An 8,172-nucleotide genomic window follows, 5' to 3' on the forward strand; every position below is an offset into this window, starting at 1 on the left:
AGGGAGGGAGGGAGGGAGGGAAGGAGGGAAGGAAGGAGGGAGGGAGAGAGGGAGGGAGGGAGAGCCCTCCCAGCATTCAGCCCTGACATATCTGGGAATGGGTGCCCAGAATGGGCAAGTGTCTGTCAGTCACCAGGATGCTGGTGAATGATTTACAGAGAGTGACCACATGTACTGCCCATGGGGTGGCCCAGTCAGTGACCTGGGAAGGATTTTCTCACCCTCGATCCCAGGTAGGTGAGACACATCCATTGGGGTGAAACAGGCAAACCCTAGAGGTTGGGGTTTGAGTTCCAAGTCATAGGAAAGGGCCTGGAGGCCTGGCACCTTGACCTCTGTACCTACAGGCTCAGGGGAGAGGCGCCTGGGGCACCAGAGGCCAGAGGCCAAGGCAAACCCTGAGAGACTGATGCTCACACCCCATGCCGGCCCTCCGGGGTGAGCTGTGGCTAAAGCCCAGAGCCAGGCTGCCCCTCATGGCGTCTCCCAGTCCTCAGGCCCACCCTGCCCCAGTGCTGCTTTGCTCTGAACATTGCCATGTCAGGGGTGAAACAGGCAAACCCTAGAGGTTGGGGTTTGAGTTCCAAGTCATAGGAAAGGGCCTGGAGGCCTGGCACCTTGACCTCTGTACCTACAGGCTCAGGGGAGAGGCGCCTGGGGCACCAGAGGCCAGAGGCCAAGGCAAACCCTGAGAGACTGATGCTCACACCCCATGCCGGCCCTCCAGGGTGAGCTGTGGCTGAAGCCCAGAGCCAGGCTGCCCCTCATGGGGTCTCCCAGTCCTCAGGCCCGCCCTGCCCCAGTGCTGCTTTGCTCTGAACATTGCCATGAGTGGTTTACTACATCCTCTGAGGGGAGTCTTGCTGTCGCCTTTTACAGCCGGAAGACAGAGGCTGAACACCTTGAGGGACCTGCTGGAGGCACGTGGTTGTGTGGCCAACCTCTGACAGGAGCCAGGTCCCCCCAAAGCTCAGCAGAGCTCTCAGGGGGGGCCACCAGCTTGGGGGCCCCAACCCCAGCAGCGCTCCCGGAGTCTAAGGGCAGGAGGGGAGGCAAAAAAAACGTTAGGCCTGGCGGGGTGGCTCAGCAGTTGAGCATCGACCTGAACCAGGAGGTCACAGTTTGATTCTGGTCAAGACAGGCCGGGGTTGCAGGCTCTGTCCTGGGGGGGGGGGGGGGGGGGCGGGGGGGGGGGGACTGATGTTTCTATCTCCCTCTCCCTTCCTCCCTAAAACCAATAAAAATTTATTTTTTTAACATTAGAATGTCTATTATAAAAGCTTACTCTTGTCTCTTTTGATGTGTTATTGGTGTTTGTTTTTATAATCTGTGTAATGTTTGCACATAATTGTTAACTGATGTTCAAAGTATCAGCGGTGCTGGGGGTCAGCAGGGTTACCTTCTGGCAGCAGACAGGGAATTGCAGCAAGAGGCAAAATTCACTTAAAAGCCAAAGTCGGAGGGGCAGCTTGAGCGAGGGCCCAGGGCCCCACTGGGGCAGCCCCTGGCTTTTTATCTTATTCTTGCCCCTCCTCGTTGGTCTTGGTCTTACTATACATTTGTTTCCTGGCTGATGGGCTTCTTTGGGTTTTGTTTGCCGGTGTTCTGTAAGATTTGCCCCTGTGCTGGGGTCGTTAGACCGCTCACCCTCCTTCCTGCCTTTGTCGGACCTGGATCGCTCATCATCCCGCCCCGTTTCCCCAGTTTATTCCAGCCTGGTCTCTGGCCCCTTCATTCTGCCCTTGATCCACCTAAATACCTCCTCCAACACCAGCGCGCCACTGGAAGGAGAGTGAGATCACTAGAGTGTGGAGCCGGCTCGCTCCAAACCTCTGCTCCAGAATCTTCTCTAAAGCAGCAGGTCTCCAAGGGGGAAGCAGGAACACCCTGCCTGGGAGGCGCCCATAAAAGGGTGCTGGGGGCGGGGAGCGGGGGGCGGCGGTAGCCCAGGGAACAGTGGACCAGCACCGCCAGGTCGCACCAGGGTCCGTCAGGCTCTGCTGCCCCCTTGTGGCCAGCACGTGGCGGACAGAAAGGGCTCTTCCCTCCTGGACACTGAGGAGGGTGGGCGGTGCCTCCAAGGGATCTTAGAAGCTGCAGGGGACCCAGGAAACCAGATGGACGGACGGACGGACCGCCGCTCTCTGCAGGATTCCTGACGGATGGAGTCCACGGGCAAAGCAGGCTGAGCGGCAGGAGCCAGGCAAGGATTACTCGGAAGGCTGAGGGCAGGCAGGACGGGGGAGGACACCAGGGAGTGCTCTGGGGTGGGACGAGTTCACCACGTACTCACTCACCGACGCTTTACTGTTATTCCTCCTATTAATTTTATATTTCTTTATTTTAATAAACTGTTACTCATTTTTTAACAAAACTGAGTTCCCACAGGGAACGCTGGGACAATGTCAGGGTCTCTGAGCAAACATGTCCCCACGCATTGGTCGGCCCCACCTTGCTCCCCAGTCTCACTGCTGCCCCAGGCCTGACAGGACTCGGAAGGCTGAGGGCAGGCAGGACGGGGGAGGACACCAGGGAGTGCTCTGGGGTGGGACGAGTTCACCACGTACTCACTCACCGACGCTTTACTGTTATTCCTCCTATTAATTTTATATTTCTTTATTTTAATAAACTGTTACTCGTTTTTTAACAAAACTGAGTTCCCACAGGGAACCCTGGGACAATGTCAGGGTCTCTGGGCAAACATGTCCCCACGCATTGGTCTGCCCCACCTTGCTCCCCAGTCTCACTGCTGCCCCAGGCCTGACAGGGCAGGGGTCTCTCCTGTCACGGACCGCACACATGCACACACGCACACACACATACGCACACACACGTGCACACACGCGCACACGCACACACACAGTCGTGCACATGCGTGCACACAGGCACCCTCTCTTTGAAAAGGGCCCACACCAGACCTTGTCCCTGCCATTCCCCCAAACCCAAAGCTTCTCTCCTCACCTGCCCCTCCCCTAATGAAAGGCCAGAGGACACACTCCCTGCACACGTGTCCATGGGCCGCGTGCACCTGGGAATGTTACCGGATTCCAGGGCAGGGGGATAGGGAAACTGAGACGGGAAAGTAAAACAAGGCCCGATGGTGTGGGCAATTTGCAGCCAGCTTGTAACTAACAAGCCATCATCTTCCCCAGCCAAGGACCCTGGAGGGCAAATGGTTAAAAACCTCCCTGATGATGAGAGAATGGGGAAAGGGAGGGGGAGGGGAAAGGAAAAAAAGAGTATTTTTACTCCCTGGGCAGAGAAGCCAGCAGCCTCAGGTTTGTCAGGATAAAGTTGCCAGGTGACTCTCATGAATTCTGGGAAGGCCACAACAAAGTCAAAAGGGACCTTGAGAATTACTCTGCACCAAAATAGTCCCCGGGGAATTGTGAGACCTGTAGACAGGAGGGTGTGTAATGCCCCGGACCCCACCCAACTCGCTCTTCAGATCAGCTGAGCGCCCGGCTGCCCTTCTAAGCCAGATGCATAAGTTGCTGGCTTTGCTTTTTCAATAAAGGTGCATGCTTTCATTGCTTGAATGAATTGGCTTTTCACAGTGAGTCAAGGTCTCTCCCAACACCTCTCTGGTCCTGCTTCTAACAGGGAACACCAAGTCTCTTGCTCTGAGCAGCCTCACAAGGGGGCCCACTGACAGGGCAGGTGAAGAAGTGGAGAAATCACACAACAACGTGGACGGGAAGGCAGACCCCCAGCAGCAGGGAGCCACCACGCCCTGAGGGGTGGGGGGTACGGAGAGAAAGGGGGAGGGGCTGCGCCTGGGAGAGCTGCAGGAGCAGTGGCCTCCGTTTCCAGCTTGGGCTCCCTGGGGAGACTCCGAACCTGCTGGCCAGAGCGCCCAGATGGGGGTGAGAACCTGGCCTCTGCGAAAACCCAGGAACTGACAGAGCTGGGCCAGAGGTTCCAGACAGAGGGAGGGTGCGAGGCTAAGCCCAGGACGGGGCGGGAAAGAGCCCAGACTCTGCCCTGCAGATTCTGCCAACAGAGAAGAGTCCCCAGTGAGGAGAGCCCAGCCCCTGAAAATGAGGAGAGAGGACTGGGAGGGGAAGCTGCCAGCAGGAGGCAGGACTCACCAGGACAGCAGGGACCTGAGGTAGTAACCCCCTTTCCCCTTAGGGTCAGGAAGGGCCTACAGGTGGAGGAGCAGCAGGGATCTGAGGCTGGGGGACCCCCAGGCAGGAAGGGCCTAGAGGAGGAGGAGCAGCAGGGATCTGAGGCTGGGGGACCCCCAGGCAGGAAGGGCCTAGAGGAGGAGGAGCAGCAGGGATCTGAGGCTGGGGGACCCCCAGGCAGGAAGGGCCTAGAGGAGGAGGAGCAGCAGGGATCTGAGGCTGGGGGACCCCCAGGCAGGAAGGGCCTAGAGGAGGAGGAGCAGCAGAATAAGGGTGGTACCTCCCTTGGCCAGACACTGGCAGGAGTGAGGCAGGCACGGAGGAGAAGAGCCCTTCCCTCTCCCATGGCAGCGGCCTCCGTGGGCCTCACCTGCTGAGGAGCTGCGGTGGAGGGGAAGCCCATATTACTCCTCAGAGGTCTGCCTCCCAGGAGGACATTCGGGTGAAACAAAGTAAGAAAGTTTGGGGTTGGAGGGGACAACATCCAAGGAGAAATGGACCGGGAGGTTTAAAATGAGAACTCCGCCCCTACATCCGTCTCTACCGGGAGCACCTTCCCTGGTTACCCCGCTATGGCTTCTGCCAGACCACAGCCCTCCCTGCACGAAGATGTGGGCCCCAGGGACAGCCCAGAAGCAGCCCAGGGACTCTGAGGCCTCTGGGCCTCAGAGGCTTCGGTGGGACAACTCCCAGCCCGTGGTGTCCCCAGGCCTGCAGTCCAGCCAAGATCCATCCCAATGGAATATCTTTTGCGATCGAGCCACCAGCACCCATCATTGAACAATTTAAGCAAGATTATAGGCAAAATTACACCAGGCAAAACCACCCCAATTACAATATTTACAAGTGCGCACAGCAGACAAACAACCATGTATGGCTGACCCTGCACAGCAGCCCTGACCCTGCACAGCCTGACCTGACCCTGCACAGCCAGCCCTGACCCTGCACAGCCTGACCTGACCCTGCACAGCCAGCCCTGACCCTGCACAGCCTGACCTGACCCTGCACAGCCAGCCCTGACCCTGCACAGCCTGACCTGACCCTGCACAGCCAGCCCTGACCCTGCACAGCCTGACCTGACCCTGCACAGCCAGCCCTGACCCTGCACAGCCTGACCTGACCCTGCACAGCCAGCCCTGACCCTGCACAGCCTGACCTGACCCTGCACAGCCAGCCCTGACCCTGCACAGCCTGACCTGACCCTGCACAGCCAGCCCTGACCCTGCACAGCCTGACCTGACCCTGCACAGCCAGCCCTGACCCTGCACAGCCTGACCTGACCCTGCACAGCCAGCCCTGACCCTGCACAGCCTGACCTGACCCTGCACAGCCAGCCCTGACCCTGCACAGCCTGACCTGACCCTGCACAGCCAGCCCTGACCCTGCACAGCCTGACCTGACCCTGCACAGCCAGCCCTGACCCTGCACAGCCTGACCTGACCCTGCACAGCCAGCCCTGACCCTGCACAGCCTGACCTGACCCTGCACAGCCAGCCCTGACCCTGCACAGCCTGACCTGACCCTGCACAGCCAGCCCTGACCCTGCACAGCCTGACCTGACCCTGCACAGCCAGCCCTGACCCTGCACAGCCTGACCTGACCCTGCACAGCCAGCCCTGACCCTGCACAGCCTGACCTGACCCTGCACAGCCAGCCCTGACCCTGCACAGCCTGACCTGACCCTGCACAGCCAGCCCTGACCGTGAACAGCCAGACAGAATAACCAGGCAAGGACCTTGAGAGGCCGCTTGCAACGAGGAGCTGGTCAGGCTCACCCCAGATGGGGGCACCAGACAACTGACTCCCCCGGTACAGACCCCCAGAACGCTCAACTCAGCTTAGGTCTCAGGTGAGGTGACGGGGATTGCTGAGGCTGCAGCTGGGACTCAAAACAGGAAAGTTCCTGGCAGCGCTGCAAGTCCAGGCCTCAGCCTGGGAACCCCCGGTCCAGGCAGCAAGCGGGATCCTTGGTACTGACCCAGAGGAATTCCCCTCTTGTGGCCCTTCTGGGTCACCAGAATTTGTAACTGGGCAACCAAGGGTCCGGGCTGCCTGTCACTACCTGAGCCAATTCAGCAGAGACAGGTCGAATCATATGTGAGCGTTTATTCCAATCCTGCCGGCAGCATGGAGAGCAGCAGGTCAGCCACAGACATCTGCTCTGCCCCCCATAAGCCACTGCTTGTACTGGGTAGAGGGACACAAATCACATGGGAAATAGGAAATACAGATATGGGAAAGTGGGCACGGGATCCCATAACTTCCCTCTCCTGCTGGCCCAATTGCCCCTAACTGCCCTCCCCTGCTGGCCTGGTCACCCCTAACTTCCTTCCCTTGCCAGCCTGGTCTCCCATAACTTCCCTCTCCTGCTGGCCCAATTGCCCCTAACTGCCCTCCCCTGCTGGCCTGGTCACCCCTAACTTCCTTCCCTTGCCAGCCTGGTCTCCCATAACTTCCCTCTCCTGCTGGCCCAATTGCCCCTAACTGCCCTCCCCTGCTGGCCTGGTCACCCCCCAGTGCCCTCCCCTGCTGGCCTGGTCACCCCCAACTGCCCTCCCCTGCCGGCCATCTTGTGGTGGCCATCTTGTGTGTTGGAGTGATGGTCAATTTGCATACTACCTCTTTATTAAATGGGATAATTGTGGTTGGTTCCCAATATTCTATTTCTGCCCCCAACACAGGCACCATCAGACCCCAGCAGTCTGATCTCATTCACACGTGTACCTCCCATCTGCTCCAAGCTCATCCACAGGAGCAGACACCTCTCCCTTGCTGACTCTGCCTGTCCCAGAGCTGCCTGCTTCACCTTCTCTGCCTCCTTTGTCTATAGCTAATGTAAATCCTTTCAGAACGGCTTACCTCTCTCTTCCCCACCTGATGTACCAAAACATCCAAAACTCCAGGACTGCAGACATGTCGTCTTTCCCACCTCACCATGCTGCTGGGGTTTAGGCTCCAGGCCTTGCTGGCCTTTTGTTATCAATGCCCTAATAAACCCTTAAAAAATACATTGGTTTGGGGGGAGAGAGAGAGAGAGAGAGAGAGAGAGAGAGAGAGAGAAACATCGATTTATTGTTCCATTTATTTACCCATCATTGGTTGTTTCTTGTATGTGCCCTGATGGGAGATGGAACCCGCAACCTTGGTGTATCAGGATGATTCTCTAACCAATTGAGATACCCAGCCAGGGCTAAACCCTTTCTTTTAAAAAGACTTTCAGTCCTGGCTGGGCAACTCAGTTGGTTGGAGCATCATCCTGTACACCAAAAGGTTGTGGGTTTGATTCCAGGTCAGGGCACATACCTAGGTTGCTGGTATGGTCTTGGGGGCCATACAGGAGGCAGTAGATCTCTCACATCAATGTTTCTCTCTCTCTCTCTCTCTTCCTTTCTCTCTTTAGAATCAATGAACATATCCTCAGGTGAGGATATATATAATAAAAAGCTAATATGCAAATTTCCATCACACCCTCACACCCTCGAGCCCTCGCGCCCTCATGCCAGAACTGCTCAGACACTCAACACTAGGGAGAGAGAAATGGGGACCAGCCAGGCACAAATGAGCTCGCAAGAGAGGAATGGGGAGAGGAAACCAAGATGGTGGCATAGGTAAACACCGGAGTTTGCTGCCTAGCACAACCACTTCAAAAATACAACTACAAGACAGAACGGACATCATCCAGAACCACAGGAAGGCTGGCTGAGTGGAAATTCTACAACTAGAAGGAAAGAGAAAAGCATACCGAGACTCAGAGGAGGTGCGGTGCGGAAGTAAAATACTAAGGTACAGAGGCGCACGCAGAGCGGGCTGGCGGTTAAGGGCGTGGTTGTCATTTTCAATCGGGAGGGAGTCTCAGGCTCTGAGCTCCAGTTCCGGGCGAGTCTCTGGGGACCCAGACTCATACAGGAGAAGCGGGACTGTCAGAACTCGAAGGCAGCTTTCTCTCAGAGGTGCTTGCAGCGATTGCGGGAACACTGAGAAGCCAGGCCTCTGAGGGCAAGACTGAGAGCAGCCATAACTGCTAGCCCCGCCCTGTTGATCC

Source organism: Myotis brandtii, unplaced genomic scaffold, assembly GCF_000412655.1.
Source record: "Myotis brandtii unplaced genomic scaffold, ASM41265v1 scaffold130, whole genome shotgun sequence".
Lineage (NCBI taxonomy): Eukaryota > Metazoa > Chordata > Mammalia > Chiroptera > Vespertilionidae > Myotis > Myotis brandtii.